At 42.0% G+C, this 26,171-nt stretch overlaps 1 protein-coding gene and 1 long non-coding RNA gene across 44 annotated transcripts in view; one reads left to right on the top strand and one right to left on the bottom strand.

Annotated features, from left to right (window-relative positions):
* LOC124096296 (uncharacterized) overlaps positions 1–8,781 on the bottom strand; it is a 30,814-nt gene extending 22,033 nt beyond the window's left edge. Inside the window, exon 1 of the long non-coding RNA XR_006852833.2 lies at positions 8,648–8,781. This is a non-coding gene — a long non-coding RNA (uncharacterized LOC124096296). The remainder of the gene's footprint in view (positions 1–8,647) is intronic.
* A 13,524-nt stretch (positions 8,782–22,305) lies between these two features.
* Positions 22,306–26,171, top strand: part of Sorbs1 (sorbin and SH3 domain containing 1) — a 228,688-nt gene continuing 224,822 nt past the window's right edge. For 15 of the 43 annotated variants that reach the window (XM_058581125.1, XM_058581119.1, XM_058581129.1 and 12 more), the window contains exon 1: positions 22,308–22,459. The gene's annotated coding sequence lies outside the window, so the exon portion shown is untranslated. Of the gene's footprint in view, positions 22,460–26,171 lie in introns of all 43 variants that reach the window. The other 28 variants (XM_058581123.1, XM_058581122.1, XM_058581139.1 and 25 more) reach the window with 5 other exon arrangements.

Below are 26,171 nucleotides of genomic sequence, written 5' to 3'. Positions count from 1 at the left end.
AGAGAAACCAGGTGAAGAGGGAATTCTTTTTTTCCTTATAGAAACATTTCCAATAAATGAAAAGGAAATAAAGTTAGCTTGTCAACATTTAGCAATTTCCTTTTTAAAACAACATTTGGCGACTCTTAATGAAATACTGGATCTAGACAATGATCATCAATGGTGGCTAATATCCTGGTGGAAATACAATGCTACCAATGAAGGTGTAGGTGTTGGTTGGTGAGAAGAGCTAGATTGGCCGTAAGAGATGATTCTTGGGGCTGGGCAATGGGTCCATGAGAGTTTATTGCATGTTCTTTCTATGTCTGTAAATATTTGGTACTGGGGGTTAAGAACTCTAAGAAGCTGCAGAAACCATCCCAGCTTTAGAGTAACTAGTCTTGTTCCTAAACTCTCATCACTGAACATCTCTTTTATTATTCTTTTTTCTCTTGAGCCCCATGTTCAAAAGACTCTGTTCACTAAATAAATACATTTATTATGTAATAATTTAAAAGCACTATGTCTTTGGGATAGTTTGAAAAATCCAATGCTTCTTCTTTTGTGTATCCTTAAAAGAAGTCTTGGCAGGGAGTTCCCAAAGTGGTCCAACTTTTTAATTTTACAGAGATGAAAACGGAGACTAGACAGGGAGATTGCTTCAGACACCTGTGGGCGGAGAAGAAACAGGAGCCCTTTTCTCATTAGGCTGTCTACAGCTTCTCCAGTTCACCACCACTGGCTGAGCACAGAAAGGATTCTGGAATGTGCAGACAATCGCATTTACTGTACAGGAAACAGTCACTGTCCTAGCCTTCACTTTCTCTTTTCAAAGCTGAGCTGTGCCAGGGCCTTCAACTTTGCCTCATAGATTTTATTCACTTGTCTGAGACTATTCCAAAGCTGTCGGACACACTACCAGTTCATTTTGAATTTTCCCTTTAGGATAGGCTGCCGAACACTTATTTTCCTTACCCCTCTCCAGTTAAGAGTGGAACAGAGAAGTCAAGCACAGCCAGCTGCTGATTATCAGGGGCCAGGTGAGCTGACTTGCCATCAATCTTGATCAACACTAATCAAAACATACCCATATTATAGAACAGCAATCAGTAGATGCCATACTGCTATGGTTTGATTTGGAATGTCCCCCTAAGGCCACCCGTGTGTTAAAGTTTTGGTCCTCTGCTTGGTACCACTGGGAGGTGGTAGGAACTCTAAGAAGTGGAGCCTATGGGGGGGTGATTAGGCCTGGGAGAGTGCCTTTTTCCTTTGCATCCCAGCCATGAGGTCCTACTGCACCTGCTGCAGGATGCACTGCCCTCCCCTCTCCTCCCCACCAGAGGCCTGAAAACAGTGGGTTTAACCCATCATGGACTGAAACCTCCCAAACTGTGAGCCAACATAAACCTTTTCTCTTTATAGGTTGATTATCTTGGCATTTGAGTAACAAAAAAACTAACACAGTAGCTTTGATGTCAGGATGTTCCTTCTCTTCATCAAGCCTGTAGCAGGTATAGGTTTTTTTTTTAATTGGAAAATGCGTATATATAAGTATTCAGTACTTTGTTTCAGATGCTTGTCACAAACATAATCACTGAAGTTTTGCTGGTGTTAAGTCCACCTCATCAATGTTTCTCTTACAACCTCTTCTGCCTCAAAGATATTTTTCTGTCAAAATGGTAGAACCACATCCCCCCCAGCCTCCTATCAAGCTGACAGTGTAAACAACCAACCACAGTTGCCAACAGTCTCACATGCAAGATTTAAATCTTTAAAAGCCCTTTTGGATGGTTCTGTGGTCCACTCTTGTCTCTGTTGGGAATTATTTGGTTTCCTTCCTGAATTTCCATCAAGGAAAAAAAGAGGCCTGATTTGCCCACAGCAAGAACAAGAAGTGGCTTTCACAACAGCTGATTGGAATGGAAAACCAGCATCGGCTTCACCTCCAAAGAAGCTTTCACATGAAAGGGGGATGAAGTTTCAGTTATCTGCTCCGATTTTTACCAATAATTTCTTGAAAATTCAGAGTTGCTTATGCAAATTAACTAAAGGAAAAAACAAGAACTGTAACTGAGCTCAGTTTTGTCATGACTACACTTTTGGGTCCACTAAAGCTGAACTACAATATCTCAGTTTAAGAGCTAAGTGTGAAGAGTAACTATCAGCACCATGACAAGTCTCTCTGGTCAGGATGCTCCATCATCCCCCAGCCTGCCCACGTGGCCTCAATCCTGTCTTCTGATACTCCCAGGATACTGCCCAAGCCAGCCCACTTATTATCCTGTTTTCTTGATCTTCAGTGCTCTGCCTCCTGCCTAGAAACTCAAGTCTAATAAACACAACACACACACACACACACACGCACACACACACACACACACACCGCCAGCTAGATGTAGAAGAGAGCTCCCTCCAATTGGAGAGCTGTTGTCTCAAAACCTAAAAAAAAATAATTAATGGTAAAATATTAATGGCATTTCCATTAAAGTCAGGAACAGGACAGACAGCTTCCATTGCAGTGAAGATCTTTACTAAAACACAATAGGAAGAATAGATAGGAGGCCAGAGGAAATGATCCCCATTCTCGTGAATCTCCTCTGTCCTCACTGATGATGGCTCCCCTTCTTACCTTCTTTTTTACTTCTTAGTTTGTGCAAGGAGAATGGAAAATGGCTGTAGGTTACGATGCCTATGCCGTAAGAGAACTAGCATTTACCGATTTTACTGTTACCACGTTGACCATTTCCTCTCACCTATCTGAAGCCAAGGTAGGAGGCAAGACAGAAGGGAAGAAATATGTTTTAAAAAACTCTCACTGACTAGAGTTTCCAAATAAAGATGGCCATACATTAAGCAAGAAAGAAGTGAGTGAGGACAAGTAAAAGAGAAAGGGAGAATGGAGGTGTGGTGACTATACAGGGGAGCAGCACAGAGTGGACTAGAGAGGCAGAATTCTGAAGGTAGAGAATGAGGATGAGAAAATGGAATAAATAAAAGGCAGGAAATCTCCAGAAAGCCTCATCATTACTGAAGAAGCATGGAGGTATCTGAGCTGCAGCTAGATTAACACTACAATTTGACTGAGAAAAGTAGCTTCCAGGGGAACAAGGAAGACAATCAGGGATAAAGTTTGGGGAAGCTCTGGGTGCTTAAAGATGTGTTAGGAACTCTGCAAAGTGGTTTACATCATTTCTTTGTTTAATTTAACCTTTGCAGTAACTCTGTAATGTGGACATTCTTATTTCCCCCATTGTACAGATCAAGAAGCCGGGGTTTAGAGAAATCAGCATTTTGCCCCAGATTAGTCACCCAATAATAAGTGGAGCTGGGATTCAAATCTAGGTCTGTTGGCTCTGGAGCTCTGACTGGTAGTCTTCAGTTTCATTCCTCCAGATTCTTATCAGATTCAACCTAGTTTACCTTCCAAGGTTGGGCGTATTCAGGGTGGTGTCAGAGGGATTGCTGTGCCTCTCATGTGTTGGTGAAAAGAATTTTGTCAGACTACCAAATTTACAGATTCCAATGAGCCTAAAATCCATGTCAGGACATTTTCCTCATAGATTTTATTCACTTGTCTGAGACTATTCCAAAGCTGTTTGACACACTACGAGTTCCCTTTATGATAGGCTGGAGGAACTGGGGTTGATTGACCTGCTGAAAAATGGTGTGATACTGGATATCCAAGGGACTGACATGGAAGAAGAAAACATCTTCCCACTCATTCCAGCAGGGAGAGCAGCTGAAGCCAATGTTTTGGCAGGGGATTACAATTCTGGTTTAGGACAAACTTTTAGCTAAGGCTTTCCAAAACTGGGATGAGCTTCTACATGCTTGAGAAGCTCCCCATCACTGACAGTATTCAATCCACAACTCCATCATTCATCTTTTCATCCTTACAGATGTTTGTAGAGGATCCACAATGTGTTATCTCTATTCTAGGGACTAGAGTACACAAAGCATTGAGATAAACATCTCACCACCCCCCTGGAGAATTTCATTTTTGGGGGGGAAAACAGACAAACATGCATAGAGATAAATGATTTTGTAAGTGACTTATAATCCATGACATTTGTCATCAAGGAAATGAACTAGGAACTAAAGCAGGAAATGAGGGAAGGAACTGGAGTGGACCATGTTGGTTGGTGTTCCACTGAGGTTCTCTTGGGTCTCTTGGCGGTTTTGATGTGACAGTCCTGTTTCTGAGTGCTGGTAGTGATCTTGTTTCAGGGTAGCCCTTTAGCCACTGAAGCTCTTTACCTGTCTACATAGAAATCTCCTCCCAAAGCCTCCTTAGCTAAGGATTCAGCTTGTCCAGTGAGATTATACAAGCCCAATCCCTTGTCTTTTGAAGGAAGAAGGTTCTGGATACAATTTGCAACCTCCAGCTTCCTAGAGAAAACTGGCCCAGGCTGAGATTATGCCTGAAATTCAGGCTTCCAGGCTTCTTCCTTGCATGGTATCTTCTCCTTCCCTGACCAGCCTCCCCACTTTCCTTTCCCCATGTCTCCTGGGGCTTTCTTTCTTTTCTTTTCTTTTTTTAAGGAAAACACTCTCTTAGGAATCCTCTGGTCAGGGTCTGCTTCTGGTAACTTAGCCCAAGACAGGGAGAGTCATGATCTGATTTACATTTTTAGGTATATGTGGCAGCACCCTGGTTCCTGGGGAAGAAGAGCCGTAGGTGTGTTAGGGGCTAGTAGACTAGGTGAAGGATGAAGGAGGCTTGTCTAGGAGAATACCAGTGGTGATGGCAGTAAGAGCAACCTAAGGTGTGTTCTGAAGATAGAATCAAGGTTTGCTTGGGGATGACTGAAAGAAAGAGAGGAATCTAAGATGGTTCCTGGATTAGATTAGAACAAGCAGAGATTATAATGGATAAAAATCTCCTCATTGGGTGAGAAGTAGAACTCAGTGACTTCAAAGGCCATGTATCTATTTGAAAATCCTTTTGTAGTGGCCTGATTTTGCAACCCAACACAAGAGCTAGAGATGGTTACACATGAGAACAAACACAAACACAGGAAACATACATCTAGATTGGCAGATAGCTTGCAAAAAATCAATAAAATTGCCCAAATTCCTTTTAAGTTACCTAATGAGGTGTTTCCATTTCCTGCTCCTACAGCTTCCCCACTCTTCTGAATCCAGGTTATACCCAGCATTTTTTGTGAAATATGCTAAGCCTTTCTCTAGGTGAAAAGTATTTGTGTAAGACTCATCCTGAACTTCTTGGCTTGGCTATCTTATGCTCTTGGAGATTGATTACCTTGTTTTTGTTTTTGTTTAATTGTTTGTTCTCATGGTGCTAGGAATTGGACCCAGGGCTTTGCAAATGCTAGGAAAGTGCTTTGCCACTGAGTTACATACTCATCCCTACCTTGCTTTTTTTTTTTTTTTTTTTAAGGTACAGATGCTGCCAGGTATGGCGAAACATGACTATAATCTCAGCAACTTGGGAGGTTAAGGCAGAAGGATCTCAAGTTTGAGGCCAGCCTGGGAAATTTAGCAATACCTTATCTCAAAATTAAACTAATTTTTAAAAACAGCTGGGAATATGTCTGAGTGTTCAAGCACTTGCCTAGAATGTGCAAAGCCCGGGATTCAATCTCCTATTCCACACTCACACACCTACAAAAAGATTCTAAGCTTTATTATCATTTTTGTTGCTAACATTTACAAAACTCTATGTGCCAGCTATTTTGTTTAGCACTTTGCATATATATGATTTCATCTAACTTTGCAACAATTCTTTGAGGTGATGCCCTTGTATTCCCCTTTAGGTGGTGAAACCATCATGGCTTAACCATTCACTCAAAGTCAGATAGAGAATGGCTGAATTGGATTCCAACCAGAAGTGCCATAGCATTTCCCATGTTCCAACTGACTGGAAAAAAGTTCAGTCCCTCAAGGCTGTCAAGCCCCAGAGCAGCAGTGCTCAGTTCTCATTTGCCCACCTTCCAGATTCTCTGGGCAGACGCATCCACGACCCTCAGTTCTCACGTGAACAGGCATCCCAGTTTTTTATGGTACCAATGACTTGATGCTACAAAGCAAGGCCATCTCTCACCACACTTATCTCTTTCTTGGTTCATAGGGAGTTGTAGCAGCTCTTAAGGAGTCTGCACCAGAGGTTCTAGAATTTTTTAAAATTAATTAATTTACTTATTTTATTTAGGTATAGGTGGCAGCAGGATGCATTTTGATTCATTGTACACAATTGCAGCACAACTTTTGATTTTTCTGGTTGTACACAATGTAGCATTGCACCATATGTGCAGTCATACATATACCTAGGGTAATGATATCCATCTCATTCCACCATCTTTCCCCATGTCCCCTCCCTCCCCTCCTTCCCCTTTGCCCAATAAAAGTTTGTCCATTTTTCCACATCCCCACCCGCCCCGGCAATTATGGATCAACATCCACTTATCAGAACATTTGGCCTTTGGTTTTTTGGGACTGGCTTACTTTGCTTAGCATGATATTGGAATTCCCCCCCCCCCCCGTGGTGCTGGGGATCAAACCCAGGGCCTTGTGCATGTGAGGCAACCACTCTACCAACTGAACTATATCCTCAGCCTCCATCTGGAATTTTTTTTAACAATAATTCCAAAGTAACTTATGTTCAAGGTACTTCAGATCCATTCAATCCATGTTCATCAAGTACCAGCTTCTACTTGGTAATGAGCAAGGCAAGGGAATGGTGTACAGTAAATGATGTCCTCTACTGCAGGGAACTCAGGTAATGCCAATCATGTTGTCCAGGCGACACAGATGGGGAAGGCTATTCCTTACAGCCTATATTCTCAATTTTCTAGAAACATCAAAGTCCTTTTCTAGTTCAAAAGGAGATCTTCAAATCTAGAAATAATTCCTGCCTCAGGTGAAACAACCTTAATGTCCAACCGTAAGGTGTTTGTTAATTCACTAATTCATTATTTCATGCCATGAAACATCCTTGCTTACCTTAAAAAAAGAATCTGGGCTTTGAATTGTAGCTCAGTGGTAGAGCACTTGCCTCATTCGTGGGTTCGATTCCTAGCACCACATATATATGAGCAAATAAAATAAAGGTCCTTCAACAACTAAAAAATATTGAAAAAAAAAACCAGATTCTGGGATCATGTGGGTTTCATACTATGTTGTGAAGGAGAAAACAAGATAGCATAATGTTTTTCATACTATGATCCCATTTATGTGCAAAAAAGAGATAATTTATTTGCATGGTTAATAGTGATTATTTCAAAATAAATAACTGATTTTTTGCTTTTTCATTATAGTTGGCTTTAACTTTCTTATTTAAAAATGGTATTCAGAAGCATATCTGAAATGGTTACACACTGTATGATTCCAACTATCATGACATTCTAGAAAAGGCAAGAGTATAGAGGACAAAGATAAGCAGTTGCCATGTGTGTTTGGGTGGAGGAAGGGATGAATAGGCGGAGCACGAGGATTTTTAGGGCAGTGAAACTATTGTGTAAGACACAGTTATGGTGGATGCATGTCATTTTACACTTGTCAAAACCCATAGAGTGTATGAAACAGAGAGAGCGGCTAATGAAAACTATGGACTTTAGTTAGTGTATCAATACTGGCTCATCAATGTAACAAATTTACCACAGGAATGCAAGATGTTAATGAGAGAGGAAACAGCATGGGAGGGGGTTGAGAGGAAGCTCTCTGTACTCTGCTCTACTTTTCTGAAAACTGGAAAAATACTAACGTATTCTATAATGTTTTAACTATGCAGAAAAACAGAATATAATAAACCCATTCTTTTTTATCAGATTTAATAAGTCTTCAGACTTTGCTATATTTGTTTTAGATCATTTTTATTTCATTTTTGTGGCACTGGGAATTGAACCCAGAAGCCTTCTACCACTGAACCCTACCCCCAACCCTTTTTCAATTTTAAGACAGGGTCTCATTAAACTGCTGAGATTAGCCTCAGACTATGATCCTTCTGCCTCAGCCTCCCAAATTGCTGGGATTACAAGTGTGAGTTACCATTTGTGATTTGTATTAGATCATTTTTTAAAACAAATAACAAATTACAGAACAATTAAAGCCCATGTATACTCCACCTTAATTTCAACCTTTTTCCTCCTTCCCCAGGGAAAATTCCTTCTATCCATTATATATAAAAATTCACACACATATATAATATTCTTATGTATTTTAAGTTCCCAAACAAATTGAATTATACATCCAACTCTGCAAATTATCTTTTTATTAATCTTACATTAACAACTATTCATGTTGATTCATTTAAACTGCTATATAGCATTCCATTATATGAGTATTCCACAATAAAAAGTTCTAAAATAATGTTTGGGAATATATCTTAACAATACAAAGAAGTACTCACAAGGTTAAGTGAAATAAACAAGATATAGAACATTGTTTATAGTATGATACAAAACATAGGTACATACGAAGTAAAATACTATAACAAAAATATAAAAATATACATGTGGGCTTATGAATTATTTTTCATATTTCTTACATCTTGTGCAATGAATAAGCATTGATTTTATAATTTTAAAAGTATGAATAAAAGCATGCAATACTATTGAAACAGAAGTTACAGCTGCATAATCTGTGAAATTATCACCTCCTTGCCTGCCTCCATTGGCAGAACCCCTGGATAATCTGTAAATAAACTCACCCTGTTTCCACCTTGGGGATTAAGCAGGGGCAGCAACTGGCCCTACAGCTCCCTGTCCCAGTTGCCCTCTCTCATTGGTCTCTGCAACACATTGGATTGGGTTTGGTGCATGATACCCACAATGCAATTACAAGATTGACTATAATTATGCCTGCAGTGATATTATGGGATTGGATATAAATATTCTTGCTACACGTGAGCAGGGTTTATTTCTGTCCACATTTTACCATCTGGCTGCAGTACACCCTTTCCTAGCTCAGAGGAAGGGAAGAGCACCCATTCAAGTCGGAGGCAAAACGGGAGTGGGATGGGAGTGTTTAAACTATCAAATTCTGAAAAATCATCTCAGCAAAATCATCTCAGCTTGTGTGTTGCTAATGGGACCATTGTGTCAGAAATCACAGGAAAGAGGCAGCAGGATTGTATGGGTTTATTTATTATTATTATTATTTATTATTATTTTTTTTGAGACAGGGTCTTGCTGAGTTGCTCAGACTGACCTCAAGCTGTGATCCTCCTACCTCAGCCTCCTGAGTTGCTGGGCTGCATGGTTTATGTTGCCCTTTACGCCAAGCACTCAGGCAAAGAGATCTTCATTTCTGTCCCTGCATGAGCTTGGACTAAAGCTTGGGAAGGCTTGCTCAAGTCCTAAAGCTCCCATGGTTTTGAAGACTCTCCTTGCAAAGGTGCCCACATCCTCACCTTCTGCCTCAATCTTCCTTCCCCATTCAAGTCCTCCATCTGCCCCTGACTGCTAGACAGTTCCATCTGCCTGTCCTACTGTACCATCAAACTAAATTCAGAATTATGTGTTCTTACCTACCCAAACTAGATCTTCCTCTGGATTCCCTATTTCTTTTAATGGAAACATCACTGGTCATCTAGAGGTCATCTTTGGTCCCTTTCTGCCTCAGAACTTGTGTTCCAGCAGAAGGCAAGTCTTGCCACTCCTTCCCCTGTGAATCTGGTGCCCAGATCTAGCACAGTGCTTGTTCTCAGTGATTGACAGATATTTGTTGACTGAATGAATGAGTTGATAATCAAATGGCTCTTCCTTTCTATTCTTCCTGATCACCTTCCTAGCTCTAGCTCTTATTATGTCAAACTTGAACTATTGCAGTGACCTTTCAACTGGGTGCTTTGCCTAATCTTTCTGAGCTCCAGTTCCTCCTGCTACTGTCACCAGACAGGTTGTCCTTATGTGCCACTCCCTATTTAGACACATTTGGTGACTCTTCTAGGCTACCCTTAAAATTCAAAACCATATCAGCTTTCAAGGCCACTGCAGTCTAACCCCAATTAACATATCTAGCCTGTGATTAAAACTACTCACATTTTTTTTCTGTTCTCATACATCTTGCACTTGATCCTCACAATGACTATGCCCAGGCCATTCCCTTAGTTTGGACTGATATTCCCATCTCTATCTGTTCTCCAGACCTTACCATCTTTCTGGACACAGCTCCCATTCTCTTCTCTTCTATGAAATTTCCTCAGATCACTCTGGCCCTGAATTTCTCTGGTCCAGGATTTCCTGTCTATGCTATTGTTTGGTAATTAATTATGTTTCTGCATTGTGCCATTTTTTATTTTATTGGGGTGAACTTATTGTTTATCCCTTGTATTGACTTATTTTTTAACCTTTTCTGTGCTCACCAACTTTTTAACTAGATCATGTGACTCTGCAGGGAAACTGCTGTGTCTTAGGAACTTTTTTGCTTGGGTGATTTTGTGCTTCATCCCTTCCCTCCTTCATCTCCACTCCCCACCGTGACTGACTCGTGACCCAGGTCAGCCACTCCCCTAGTCACATATTCCATGAATGACTGATCATGGTCTCAATAATCCCGACCAGCCTAGTTGAAGTCTTTTCCCAGTTTTCATCTTACTGAAGCTCTGGGTTCTCAGAAGTGGCAAGGTGTGGATCTGGGACCACTACGTTCCCCTTCAGGTGATAAAGGTGGTCTGGGCTGCAGTAGACGAGGAAGTGGCCGACACCTAGAGAAAAGTAGTCAAAGGTGAGAAGAGAGAGACCTGAAGATGGTTCTTGGGTACCTGCATCCAATGATGATAGAAACAGGTTTATCCTTGGCATTTTATTGGCCAAGTGAATACATTTCCCTTTTTAAATTTGAATTAGCACAAGTTAGATTTCTGTTATTTTAACTGGCAGAAGCTAATACACTTTGCTTAAAGAAAGGGATGGATTCCTTTTATGACTTGTACATGTACTATTTTAATACTTTATAGGTTTATATTAACATTTTCTGAGGAGCTGGTACAGTGGTGCTTGTCTGTAATTCCAGCTACTTGGGAGGCTGAGGCCGGAGGATCAGAAGTTTGAGGTTAGTCTCCGTAACTTAGCAAGATCCTGTCTCAAAATAAAATTTAAAAGACTGGGGATGTAACTCTGTGTTAGAGCACTTGTTGAGCATGTGCCAGGCCCTAGGTTCAATCTCAGTACTGAAAGAAAAATAAAAATCTGATGATAAGTATGCTTTTAATCATTTTAGCCAATTTTGAAAATAACAGAAATGTTTAAAGAAAAAAATTAATATCATCCATATCTCCATCACCCAAAGCTACTGCTATCTGCCTTTAGCTTGCTTTTTTCCTTAAATCTTTCTCTTTTTTATTCTTTTAAAGCCTTTATTTTTTTATTTTTGATATTTTTTTTATTATTAGTTGTTCAAAACATTACAAACCTCTTGACATATCATATTTCATACATTTGATTCAAGCAGATTATGAAGTCCCATTTTTACCCCGTATACATATTGCAGATTCACATCGGTTCCACATCCACTTTTTTACATACTGCCATACTGGTGTCTGTTGTATTCTGCTGCCTTTCCTATCCTCTACTATCCCCCCTCCCCTCCCCTCCCCTCTCCTCCCATCTTCTCTCTCTACCCCATCTACTGTAATTCATTTCTCTCTCTTGTTTTTTCCCCCTTTCCCCTCACTTCCTCTTATATGTAATTTTGTATAACAATGAGGGTCTCCTTCCTTTACAATGCAATTTCCCTTTTCTCTCTCTTTCCCTCCCCCCTCTGGACCCTGTTTAATGGTGATCTTCTTCTCATGCTCTTCCTCCCTATTCTGTTCTTAGTTGCTCTCCTTATATCAAAGATGACATTTGGCATTTGTGTTTTAGGGATTGGCTAGCTTCACTTAGCATAATCTGCTCTAGTGCCATCCATTTCCCTGCAAATTCCATGATTTTGTCATTTTTTAGTGCAGAGTAATACTCCATTGTGTATAAATGCCACATTTTTTTTAATCCATTCATCTATTGAAGGGAATCTAGGTTGGTTCCACAGTCTAGCTATTGTGAATTGTGCTGCTATGAACATCGATGTAGCAGTATCCCTGTAGTACGATCTTTTAAGGTCTTCAGGGAATAGTCCGAGAAGGGCAATAGCTGGGTCAAAGGGTGGTTCCATTCCCAGCTTTCCCAGGAATCTCCATATTGCTTTCTAAATTGGCCTCACCAATTTGCAGTCCCACCAGCAATGTACAAGTGTACCCTTTTCCCCACATCCTCGCCAGCACTTGTTGTTGTTTGACTTCATAATGGCTGCCAATCTTACTGGAGTGAGATGGTATCTTAGGGTGGTTTTGATTTGCATTTCTCTGACTGCTAGAGATGGTGAGCATTTTTTCATGTACTTGTTGATTGATTGTATGTCCTCCTCTGAGAACAAATCTTTCTTTTTATGCTTTTTCTAAATCAATGTCATTATATTATTTTCAGTTTTATATTCTGCTTTCTTTATGTTCATTACATTGCAAATGATTAAGCATTCACTGTTTTATATAGTAGTCTTCAACTTTGCTTATTTTTTTTATTTTAAAAATGTTCTCTTTACCCAGTGACTTGGGAGGCTGAGGCAGGAGGACTGTGAGTTCAAAGCCAGCCTCAGCAACTGCAAGAGGCCCTAAGCAACTTAGTGAGACCTTGTTTCAAAATTAAAAAAAAAAAAATTTTAAGGTTAGGGGGAATGGCCTGGGGATGTGACTCAGTGGTTAAGTGCTCCTGGGTTCAATCCCTGGTACCAAAAATAAAACAATAGAGATATTCTCTTTATTTTTCTTACTGTTGAAGAGAGAGCTAAGGTGAGAAAGTGAAAGAAAGACTGGGGAAAAGAGGAGAAAGATATCAGGAATACATGACGGAGAAAGAAAAGAGAGCAGAGATGACCCTCCTTTGCTTCGTTACAAGTCCATATTTTATCCTGCTTGGTTCCAGAAAAGATTTAAAGCACTATTGTCCTTATAGCCTTAGGACAACAGCTCTCCCATCTCTCTCCCATGGTGGTGGCTGCAGGGGTTGCTGTGGTTCTGTTCCTGTGCCCCTGAGGCTGAGCCAGAACTGGCTTCTGCAGGCTGCAATTCAAGATGGCCAATTCGCAATCCTAGCAGAATCAATCTATTAGAAACTAATGAGGCACAAATAGTTCATGCACTTTGAGGCTGATCTGCCAAATGAGATAAACAGGGCTCAATCAGCAGGGAAAATCAATGATGCAAAAATGCATTTCAATCTAACATCATTTCCCCCTGGGATGCCCACGACATCACATTCTATTGTTTTGATGCTTCTGTGGCAATTCTTGTCTAAGCTTCTGTAGGCTAGGACAAGAGAACTCCCTCACCCAGCTTCACACTCCCAGAGGCTGGTAAATGCCAAGATTTGGTGGCTAAGACTGAGAGGCCTGGCTGGCCAATGTGTGGAAGAAGGGAGGATTATCTGTTTTGTAAATAAATAACCTATGTTTATAAACCACCCTCTGTACCAGGTGATGTAATTGCAACTAACATGACTATGAACTTTCCAAGACCACAAATATCAAAAGCATCATATTATAAATTTACATTTATAAAACAAAAGACAAGAGTGATGTTTTTAAAATTCTGACATTTTTTTTTTGGTACTAAGTTTATTTTCCCTTCAATATACTAGCAAGATATAATCATGAAAATTTTACGAATTATTGATAAGTAAAAAGAAAATATTTGACATCTCTATTAAATTTTATTTCTACTTGCCAAATTTCTCTCCATGCAGAATTATCTTAAAAATAAAACCATGAAATACATGCTGTTTCATAACCTACTTGTAAAAAAATTGTAATATACTGGTGTAGACTATCAATGCAGGTCTTTTCTACTGTCTTGGTGTTGCCTGGGAGGGCCACTGATGCCCTCTGTGTTTGGAAGCCAACTCAGTCCTTGGGAGACCTGATTGGAATGAACAGTTTAGCTCAGGAAAGTGGGGAAGGGATCTGGAAACACCACGTCTGATCCTGGATAGAGTATCTTGCAGAACCTGGAGGCCTAGCCAGTCAGCTAGTTCCAGGGCAACTACTAGGGATAAACAACCACACAGATTTACTCAGCAGAGCATCAGGTTAAATCCAAGGGTAACCAGAAAACTGAGGGTACAAGCTGAGACCCAAGGCATAAACTAATAGAGAAGACTCAGGGTGAAGCCACCCCAGTTTACCTATGGATAAACTGATGTAATTAATTCTTTCCTCCAGAGCAAGGATTGGATCAATATTTACCAATCCCAAGGCCAGAAAGAATGAAAATCAGGTAAGTAGTTGTTGCATAAAGGAATAACTAATCTGCTTTTCCAAGCCATCCTGGCCTTAGGTCAGATATTATCTCCTCCAAGAAGGTTTCTCTTATCAATACCCCTCTACTCATTCCCTCTACCCCCAATCCCTGATAAATACCCTTCACTGAGACTCATCCAACACAACAATGAAAAGACAAATAATCCAATTTAAAAAGTCAAAATATGTGAATAGACATTTCTCCAAGGAAGATGTATGAATGACCAATAAGGACATAAAAAGATGCCCTAACATCATTTGTCATTAGGGAAACACAAATCAAAAGCATAATGAGATACCCCTTCATCCCCACTAAGATGGCTATAATAAAAATGATGGACAGTAACAAGTATTTGGGAGGATGTGGAGAAATTGCAACCCTCACATGTCCCTGGCATCAATATCAAGTGGTGCAGCTGCTTTGGAAAACAATTTGGCAGTTCCTTAAAAAGTTAAACATAGAGTAACCATATGACCCAGCAATTCTACTCTGAGGTAAGTACCCAAGAGAACTGAAAACATATGTTCATTAAAAAGTGATACGTGAAGGGCTGGGGTTGTGGCTCAGCAGTAGAGCACTTGTTTCACGAGTGTGAGGTGCTGAGTTTTGATCCTCAGCACCACATAAAAATAAATAAACAAAATAAAGGTATTTGTCCATCTACAACTAAAAAAATAATCGAAAAAACAATTGGTATGTAAAGGTTTCTAGCAGTATTGTTTATAATAACCCAATAGTGGCAATAACCAAGGGATGAATGGATAAATAAATTGTAGTCCTCCATATGATGGAATATCATTCAGCCATAAAAGAAGAAATGTACTGACACATTCCCCATTAAAACATCATGCTAGGGGCTGGGGTTGTGGCTCAGTGGTAGAGCACTCGCCTGGCATGTGTGAGGCACTGGATTTGATCCTCAGCATCACATAAAAATAATTAAATAAAGGTATGGTGTCCATCTACAACTAAAAAAAATATTTTAAAAAATTATGATAAATGAAAGGAGGCAGACACAAAAGCTGTATATGATAGCATTTATTTGAGAAGCTCAGAATAGGCATTCTATAGACAAGAAGTATCTTCTTTTTGTGGTGATGAAAATGTTCTGGAATGAGAGGTAATGGGGTTGAACAACGTTATGAAACTCTTGGATTATTGACGGGTGTGTCTACCATGTTATCTTGTGACTGAATATGTATTTATATCTTTCCTACAACACTGAGCATCACGAAGATGGGACTTTACACATTTTTTTGGTTATGCAGCTCAGAGTAGAGAATCTGAAGCCGAATGGCTAATGAATGGCTTGAGATTCTCTTTCTACAACCCCAGGACTACCTGTCTGGCTCTGCTTCCCACCTTCCATGAACATTTTGGGTGTTCGAAACCCTAATCCAGATACAGTGTCCTCTGGAACCAAAGAGTGGGCCTCATCCACCCAGCAGCCACCCAAAGCCTGGGGTTTGAATACCAGTTTGGAGCAACATTGTTTAATGTATGGATCAGGGATCACACTGAGTCCAAGCAAAGGGGCCACCACTGACCCATCAGGGATCATTTCTCTCCTGCTGATGAAGGATTCATCATGGATAACCCTTCTCTAGAGATGGCAGCTGGGTTGAAACAGTTTCTGGGGCCTATTTCTAGCTTGCTCTCTAGTCATGCTCTACTTCCACTTCAAGGTCAAATGAAGTCCTTGGTTCTTTTGGCATAGGGGAGGAGATAGAAATAGGTATCTTTGTCCAGTTGTCCCTTGTACAGAATACAGTTGCCCTTATTCCCTTGGCTATACAACGTGCTCTCCTGGCCAAGATTATTTCCTTCTTATAGACAGAGCCAGATAAACAGGTGGGTCATGCAAGCATTGTTACAATTGCCAACTTAAAGGGGGCTCCTCACACTCCTGAAAACTGGTGAATTTTTCAGGCCTCCTCTTAGAGAGAGCCTATGTGTGCCTGGATGAATCACTCAGTTCAGACAGTTGGGGAAGCAGGTGGAGAGTTCCCTAAGCGACATGGCCTAGTGACTAGGGAGGGTCACTGTACTGCCGTCCAAGCGGGTGGGTTGAGGTAACTGAAGCTTTAGACTGCTGAGTTGGGACAGGGCAAGCAAGTTCAGAGACAGGAAAGACCTGCTAAGTAATGCAAAGGGATTGAAACTCCATGGGTGCCCCAGCCATTTCCCCTTCTGCCTTTCCCTTGATAAATGCTGAAGAAGTGTAATTAACCTCCCCAGAGCACCCATGTGAATCAGTTTGATCCTCTGCAATGAGTTCCATCAGTGAACTCTTCCTGCCCCCTCTGACAAGCTTCCAAGTGCTTCCAGAATGTCGGTTATTCTTTTAACATCATTGTTGTTGATTTTTTAACCTTGTTAAGGTTACGTAGGTTCAGTAAGGCTAGTTGCCCATTTCGGAAGTCGTGTTTCTCCGTGTCTATTCAGAATGGCTTCTCTTGCTCTCTCTCACGTTCTCTGGTGCTCTCCCCCCTTCCCTGTGCCTCCCTTCTCTCTTGCTTTTTATTCCTCTCTCCTGGGTTCCTCCCCTTGCCTCTCAAGCCTTATCCAGAATGCCTCTCTTAAAGCTGTCAGCTGCATCCAACAACTCTAAAAATGGTTTTTCTCAAGTAAACACTTCATTAACTAACTTACTTTAGAGTAGTAAGTCTTCTAAAGTAAACTCAGCATTTTCTAACCCACAACACCCCTGTCACTCAGCTTTGCCTCGCTGTGACCAAAATACCTGGGGAGAACAACTTAAAAGACTCAAGGTACTAGAGGTCTCATTCCACGGTCAGACTCCACTACTCTGGGCCCAAGGTGAGACATGATGGAAGGGTGTGGCAGAGGAAAGCCACCCTTAATTCATGAGAGCCAGGAAGGGAAAAGAGAGAGACCCGCATAGTAGCTCATGCCTGTAATCCCAGCAGCTCAGGAGGCTGAGGCAGGAGGATCGTGAGTTCACAGCCAGCCTCAGCAAAAAGCGAGGCACTAAGCAACTTACTGAGACCCTGTCTCTAAATAAACTACAAAATGGGGCTGAGGATGTGGCTCAATAGAAACAGGGACAAAATATAATCCCCAAAGACATGTCCCCAGTGACTTCCAGTCATGCCCTACCTTCCTATAGTTACCACCCAGTAATCTGCTCAAATTATTAATCCACTGATGAGGTACAGGTCTCATAATCTAATCATTTCACTTCTGAACATCCCTGATTAGTCTATCACATGAGCTTTTTTTTTTTTTTTTTTTTGGTGGGGGGGTCACTTCATATCCAAACCATAATAGTTAGTCAGAAAAAGCAGACCTCAGCAGCTTCTTCCAGACTGCCCCCTCCCCTTGTCCCTTTCCCCAACCCCCAACCTAGGGCAGATTTTTCCATGGATACATTCTGTACTTCTAATTTCTCCCGAAATTCCCCTAAGGTTAGCATATTGAATGTTTTTATTTTGATTATCTGATAGCATAAAATAAACTCCAAGCCAAACCTTGCACAGTTGGTGAAATACAATTATTGGAGGGTAGATGATGATGATGATTATTATTATTATTATTTTTTGTGGGGCTGGGGATTGAACCCAGGGCCTTGTGCATGTGAGGCAAGCACTCTACCAACTGAGCTGTATTCCCTTCCCCTGGAGGGTCTATTATGTACTCATGATTTCATCTAAGGAACAATACCAGACATGTCAGAGCAAGTTTTTTGTTTTTTGTTGTTTTTTTTTTTTTTTTTGGTACTGGGGATTGAACCCAGGAGTACTTTACCTCTGAGGCACATCTCCAGTCCTTTTTTTATTTTTTATTTTGAGATGGGGTCTCACTAAGCTGCTTAGAGCCTTGTTAAGTAGCTGAGGCTGGCTTTGAACTTGCAAACCTCCTGCCTCAGCCTCCACAGTCACTGGGATTACAAGTGTGCACCACCACTACTGGCAGGAGCAAGTATTTTTAGATGGATAAACCAGAGTCTTGTGGTTACCGATTTATATTTGTCCCAGCATGGTGATTCCCACTGCTCCTCTTGTTTTCTACCTGGTCCCACAGACATCTCCTGACTACTCTCTACCCATCTCATCAAGCTTTCCTGAAGCAGCTGGAAATCTTGGATTTATCATTCCAATTTCAAAACAGCTCTTTGCCCTCAGGCATGTGTGTGCAGGTTAACTTTTTTTCCGTAATCAGTAAGATACAAGAGAATCAGTTCTTTCAGGGAGTTTTGTTCTTTCCACTACTTGCTTCACTTTCTTTAAAATGCTGTGAAATAAATTAGGTATAAATCATTCCTGGGGTTTTTAGTTACATAGCAGCTAAACCTTTCTCTCATTCAGTTTTCTTCTCTCTTGGCGTTGTGCAGCATGGTGTCCCTGAAAATACCTATGGTCCAGCGTTGGGTAACTGGGGAAACAAGTTACCCAAACTGGAGCATTTTAAGTAAGTATGTTTCTCAATGTTGCCTCCTTGTAATGATAATAGTATCCACTTATTGAGGGCTCATGTATCAGAAAGTGTGAGAGTACTTTACACTGCATGGTCTCATCTATGGTTTGCAAGTGGACCTTAGCAGGGTTGTGTTCCCCCATGTTGCACCTGAATGAAGCTTGTCAAGAGTTCCCCACTGGCCACTGGAGCCAGGATTCTGCCAGCTGTCTTGCTCCTCTGGAGTCAGCAGCCTCAACCACTGTACTGCTGCCATCTCTAGATGGGCTAGTTTATTTCCCCCATCCCAACCTGCATGACCCTGAAGATGGAGGAAAGGCTGAGGACTCAGGTATCCACCTCAAAATCCTGCTCCCTCCTCTCCAAATTCCTCACACATATGGCCTGCTTGAGGGATGCTGCTTAATGCATGTTTACGATACCGGTTTGTGTGCACGACTCTCCTGCTTCATATTTTTATTTCTCTCTAACAGTGGAAAGACTGCTGGGAATAATCTGATGCACATGAAGAGAAAATGAGGAGTTTCTAATAAGATTAAATTACACTTAAGCACAGTTTTACTAGTGTGTGAAAGCACAGTACTAAACACTTGAGATGAGCAGACACAAGCCACAACCTTATAGAATTTACAACCTGGAGTAGAGAGGGAATGAGGAATAAGACTACACAGAAATACACAAGAGTTCATGCCAAATATGGTAAGTTCCACGAGAAAGGAGGAAATGGAGCGCTGTAGGGCCAGGAAGCAGGAGCCCTCCCATTTCCCTGGGGAAACCACGAATGAGTCCATGTGGTAAAAGAGAAGTGATTGAGATGGAGAGTGGAGTGCCCCCACACTTTACTCTAGGCTGTCACTTGTACACTACGATGGCCTACAAAGTTTACAGGACCTCTGGAAAATAAAAATGCAGGACCCCCTTTTAAAAAAAATGAATTCCAAGATGAGGAGAGCAGGGCATTAAACCAAGTGTGGGACCCTTTCTCAGCACAGGCTGCCTGACCAGGGAGCGGACCCTGCTTCACACAAACAGCCCTGGCCTCGGCTTCCTCAATGCTTCCCTGTGCAAAGTAGGGAACCTGGTCTTGCTCTCACCATCATATTTCCAGTGCATAGCAAGAGGCCTGCTCCCCAGAGGAAACAGTGAGTGATTGGAGCTAGGAATGAACTGTTATAATTATACCTGATGATTCCGGAATGGCGTTTAGCATTAAAGTGTTATTAGGCCATTTTTGAACACTTCTTGGGAGAGATGTTTTGGATGAGTCTTGAAGGATAGTAGGAATTTTCTTTCTTCCTGTTTTCCCCTCTTCCTTTCCTTTCTTTCCTTCCAGTATTTTTCTCAAACACTCTAATGATAATGTTTTGCTTTACTATGAGAAATGTCATAGTTACACAACCTGGAACCACCAGAGGGATGACTTGAAGACTTTGGACTTCACATTCCTTGAGATAACTTCCCACTTACAGAGATGGCCTTGATTGTACATTCAATCTCCCCGGATAGAATCTGGATTTTTCATTTTAAAATGATTTCATTTTATTTTCATGAAACAATTTGATAGATGTTTATGAAAGGGAAAAATCAGAACAATAAAGATAAGCAAAAATAACTACTCACAAGTCCATGTGAAAAGTTCTAATGGGGTTGAATGAAACCAGTTTTCAAACTACTTTTTCATTCAATAGTTTATTTTGAGCATCTTTGTGTGCTGATAAGTGTCAATAGCCGGCATGGTGGTGTATGCCTGTAATTCCAGATACTGAAAAGGCTGAGGCAGGAGGCTTACATGAACCCAAGAATTCCTGCTTGACCTGGGCAACATGGTAAGACCCCCCATCTCAAAAAAAAAAAAGTGTCAAATATACTTTTTCATTTTTTTATGGCTGTATGGCATTTTGTCAAGTAGTTATACTGTTAGTTCTCTAACAAACACATTCTAATTGAACGTTTGGATTTTTTGAAAAAGATTTTTGTTTCTTTCTATTTTTTTCCTTTTGCTATTCTACACAATGTTGCCCTGAATTTGCTGACTTTTAGTCTCTCTATTCTTATTTTCCACCTCACAATAATGATAGTATTTCTTCCTGGGGTTGTTCTGCCGTGTTAGTTAGTACACGTGAATCTCTTAGCACAAGCACAGTACAGTGCGTAGTAGACTAGATGTGCCCAATAAATATTTGCCGTTTTTACTTTATAGCCTAGAAAAAACTGTTTCACTTAAATCGTGCTGTAAGTTAATAGAAAATGGGAAGTGTTCTTTGCAAAGCAGGAGGATGCATGGGTTGGGGGAGGCAGGGGCTCAGGGTTCTATTGGCTTGTCTGGTTGCTTATAGAGTAAGTTCCCACATAGCTAGGAGTCATCTAATCTTTTTCATTTTTTGCTTTCATACCCGAGGACAGCAAGTGCTCAGCAAAGACTTGTCCACTGTTCCCTGACATCTAAGAACTTTTGCAGATGGGTTTCCCCTCAGCTTGTGCAGTCAGTAAGTCAACAGGTCACCCCACCACACACAATCTGTTAGTGGGAACATGCTGCAGCTGAAGAGTCTTGTCAAAGGCAGCCTGAGGGGTGACTGCCCTACTTAAAGGGACTTCCAGGGATGTGGAAAGTTTAGCATGGAGGAAGCAAGTTCCAGACCAGCTACTTGTTGGCTCTGTGACCTTGAGCAAGCAGTTTTTCTTCTCTGGTTCCCCTCTCTGTTTTCCTTTTCTATAATTCTGAAGGGAAATGGAGAAGGTCAATGGATGCCAAGCACAGTGATTAGTTCTGAACATAATCTAATACTCAGAGTGACCTTCCCTCCACTTGCACACCACCGTGTTTTATTTTATTCACTCTGCTTTCACATTGCAGATGATCTCTTTCTTTTGTCCCTCTTCCTCACTAAAATGGAAGCTTCCTAAGGATAGAGACCTTACCAGTCACCCCAGGGCTATATGTGAATATAGGAAAGCTCAGAGCCCGAGTTCAAATCCTGATTATATTGCTTGCTATGTGACCCGGGGCAAGACATTTAAACATTCTTTAGTTTTTCTGCTTTGAAAATAGGGATTAGTAATGGGACTTCTCATATAAGGTTATAATGATCAAATGAGAAAATATCTAGGAAAAATTAAGTACCTTGGCTGGTACAAAGTGTAATAATGATAGCAACAAACATTGATGGAGCACGATGTGGAGGACCTAATGTAAATGCTTTACATCCTTAAACTATATTAATCTTCATTCTTTAAAATGGGAACTACTGTACCATTTTACAGATGAGCAAACTGGAGTCTAGGGGTAAAATAATTTATATGTAGTCAAAACACATTAGCTGTTATTTTAGGACTAAGGTTCCTCCAGCTCCCTGAGGTAGATCCCTTTGAAAGACTGGAAGGACCCAAAGTTGGCTCCGGACTGAAAGGGTTACTCGGTTCGAGCGAGCGTGCGCCTTATCAGCGGGGACCCGCGGGCCCGCGCAGGGCTCACAATGCCGCGGGCGGGGCGGCGGGCGCTACCTCGCCTCCCATTGGCGCACACGCCCCTTCCTGTCACGGCCGGGCCAGGCCACGCCCCCTGGGCGCTGCCAGAGTGGACGGTTCCAGAGGCATGCTAATGAGGGGCTGGGCGCCGCAGCCCATTGGCCAGCCGCGGAATGTCGGTGAAGTCAGCGCCGAGTCCCAGAAAAACAGAGCCGGGCCAACTGCAGCGTGTAGTGTGAGTGGGGCAGGACGCGAGCCGCCCGCCCGCCGGCGACCCGCAAGGTAAGCCTGCGCCGCTGGCCAGCCGGGCCGCGATCGCCCGCTCCGGGGCGGCGGAGAAGGGGGTGTGCGCCTGCCCGGCCCCCACGGGCGGCGCCTTTGTTCCGCGCTCCAAGGAGGTGCTTTTTAAAGGGCCAGCTGTTGGAGGGACTTGGGGGATCCCCCTCCTCCAGAACATCCTCCCCTGGTCACGGGGACTGCTGTGGTCCCCTGCGACCAAACGGTCTGTCATGCTTGCTCGGTAGATCTCCAGTCCTTTACGGAAAGTTCCCTAGCATGCAGGGGACCTGGGGCATTCCAGGTTTCTTTCTTCTTTTTTTTGGTGGGTAGGGGGAAGTGCGATCATGGCCACTGCCAGAAGAGAATGTCCTCCCGCCTCGGGCTGGGCTGCAACATGGGTGGGTGGAGGAGACTTGAAAGCCCCGGTGGGTTTGTGTTGTAAAGTGAAACTACCGGAGGGCTCCTCTGCAGCAGCCAGAGGAAGGAGGAGGGAGCGAGCGGCAGGATGGAGGCATCTCAGGTGTGTTCATTCATCAGCATCCCCTCGAGCAGAGGACGGCCTGAGGGGCGCAAGGAAAAGGCGTCTGGCCCGAGCCCGCCTGAACCGGCGGTCGGTGTGTGTGTGTGTGTGTGTGTGTGTGTGAGTATGTGTGTATGCGCGAGTGTGCGCGTGCGGGGACTCCGTGCCTGCCCATCCCTCCCATGCTCCTTCATCTCCCGGAGTGGCTGACAGCATCTTGCTAGGCATCTCATCACTGAGAAGGACGGGAAGAAATCCCTTTCTCTGAATTCCCGGGGCATTCCCACCTTGCTTCTTTCAGACCTGGCTTCCTTGATGAGCGGTAGTGACATTCAAGACAGAATGGAAAAGAGGCATAAAGTCATTATGTTCCTTTCATGGGGGAATGTACTGTCGAATTCTGCATCCCCGCGCCTCCGCTGTCGTAAGATGGCTTTGAAATTCACCAGTGCACGCTTTCTTCGAGCAGACAGAATTTATTACGCTATTACATGGCTACATAAAAGCAGAAGGGATCCCACTGAGCGTGGCTCATTTTATCCAGTCCCTCGGTTTTCCCAGCATGTTCTGGCTAAGGCTTTGGATTTTTGTGTTAAACACTGAGTGCTGGGATGCTCCTGTTGTCCTAGGGCCGACCCGCTGAAATTGCTCGAATTGATTTCACTGTCAGTAGGAGGGAGGTTCATTTAGAGACTCATGGAACCTTTCTAGCATATCTGGCCTCTGACTCCATCTCCCTACCCCATCCCTGAGTGCCTTTTTTCCCTTTTTTTTTAGGTGAAGACTAGGAATGTCTTGTCTGTCTCCACTCTCCTTGTGTTTTGGGCTCTATTTAGATTCAATTCTGTGGCTGGAAAGGAAGCTTGGTGGTGATTGAAGGGGGTGGTAGATTAAAAGTGGGGTGGACAGCAGAGGGGGATGGCATCATTAATAATAGAAAACATAAGGTATATGTTTGGAGACTACATAGCTTCAGACTATAGAGACTCATAAGGTAGATGACTGTGAGTGTGTGTGCTGTGAGGGGGAGGGGTGAAGTAGGAGGATGCTAACAGCATTTATCTGCCCCACCCTCTTGATGCTGCCTTAAATAGCTCCTTGCCAGCTGAGCCCTGAGGTCTCCCTCTTGGCCTGAGGGGAAAGGAAGGAATAGCTGGTCTGTTGTCTTCTCTGCCCTGGGCACTGTTGGAGTAGATGCTTAGGAAAAGGTTAGTTTTCCGGAGAGCACTTTACTCAGCTGAAGGACCCTGTGATAACTGGTTCTGGTGATTTCCCACCAGGGAATTAGAATGACTGAAATGAAGTGCTCTCTCCCTAGTGGGGTGAAGATGTGGGAGGGCATTGTCATCTTCCATACAACGCCCATCCTCCTCTTACCTGCTTTCATTTGTGGCAGTTGGAGAGTGTATGTAAACTTTTAAAAGAGCTTGCTAATATTGGGGGTGGGTTGGAGTTTGGGAAAGGATGAACAAATGTTTCTTGCAGAACAAAGAACTGTTCAGCTCTCTCCTCTTTCTCCTCTCCAAAATAGAGTTCAATACAGATAGCAGAGTCTGGGTTTTCTCTGCAGAGAATGAAAAGGCAGGCACAGGAAAGAAAGCTTCTATTGTGTAGGGTTGGTAATCATTTGGTCATCCCAACTTAGCTCTGGACCCTTCCCTGGATGTGGAAGTAGATTTGCTGTAGAGGGCACTCATTAGTAATTTAGGATTTAACCTGCCTGTGGGAAAAAGGAATGGATGGTCTCAAAAAGCTGGTGGAGCTCTGGACCAGAGGTAGGACAGTTGGCTTTGGTCTTGGCCACCCATCTTCTTTGGACTTTGGGCTGGTAGTTTCTGCTTCCTAGATCAGTGTCCTTGTTGATTAAGTAGAGGACTTTAGAACAAACAATTTTCCAGGGTTCCTGATAGCATTACTCTCCTTAGATTCACAAGTACAGTTTGTGATGGCATTTTTAGATTCCTTCTTTTTTGCTAACCCGATGCTAAATTCACAGTATTGAGCAATGGCTTGGAAGAAGCATTCTAGGACACAGGCCACTGTTGGATTCAGATTCACCTTTTCCTTGCTTAGTGTGAGTTGTGAGGTTTACTGTATGTAAATAATTCAGAGCCAGAACGGCCCAGAGTCATAGACCTCAGCATGGGAGATTGTCTGGGGAAGGTGAAGGTAGGATAACAGATTGTGAAGGAAAGGGAGTTTCTTTCCTTTTTAAAAATTTGTTAACATATATTAATTGTACAAATTAGTAGATTTCACTGTGACATTTCCATGCACACAATATTGTCTCTTGATCATGTCCACCCTCTCTTCTACCCTCCCCTCTCTCCCCTTCCCCCAATCCCCTTCCCTTTTCCTAATAGTCCCTCTTTGCTTTTGGATTTTTTTTTTTTAAACATGGGATACTTTTAATTCTGTGTCTTACTTATTTTGCTTAACATAATGTTCTTTATCCATTTGTTTTCAAATGGATGACATGACTTCCTTCATCTTTATGGCTAAGTAACACTCCATTGTTATGCATACCATATTTTCTTTATTCATTCATCTGTCAGTGGGCACCTAAGCTGATTCCATATCTTAGTTATGGGGAGCAATGCTGCAATAAATATGGGCATGTTTTGTGTGCTGACTTCATTTCCTTTGGATATATACCCAGAAATGGTACAGCTGATTGAATGGTAGTTATATTTTTAATTTTTTGAGGAATCCCTATGCTATTTTCCATCATGTCTGTACTAATTTACATTCTCACCAATAGTGTGCAAGGGTTGTTTTTCTTCCATATCCTCACTAGCATTTGCTGTTTTTTAATTTTTTTTTTTTTTTGGTAATAGCCATTCTAATTGAGGTAAGGTAGAATCCTGAAGTAATTTTTGATTTGCATTTTCCTGATTTGAGCATTTTTCCATGTATTTATTGGCCATTTGTACTTCTTTTGGGAAATGTCTATTCAAACGTTTTTTTTTAATTGGATTATTTGTTCTTTTGTTCTTTGAGTTTATCATATATTCTGGATATTATTCCTCTGTCAGATGAGTAAGTAGCAAAGATTTTCTCCCATCCTGTGGGTTGTCTTTTCACTGTTGATTGTTTCCTTTACAGTGCAGAAGCTTTTTAATTTAATGTAATCCTGTTTGTCAATTCTTGCTTTTATTACCTAAGCTATTAGGGTCCTATTCGGGAAATCATTGC

This window comes from Marmota monax, unplaced genomic scaffold, assembly GCF_021218885.2.
Source record: "Marmota monax isolate L192 unplaced genomic scaffold, Marmota_monax_Labrador192_F-V1.1 WCK01_AAM20220418_F8-fsc00004, whole genome shotgun sequence".
Classification (NCBI taxonomy): domain Eukaryota; kingdom Metazoa; phylum Chordata; class Mammalia; order Rodentia; family Sciuridae; genus Marmota; species Marmota monax.
Note: the sequence above shows the minus strand (reverse complement) of the source record. Positions and strands in the feature narration are given on the sequence as shown.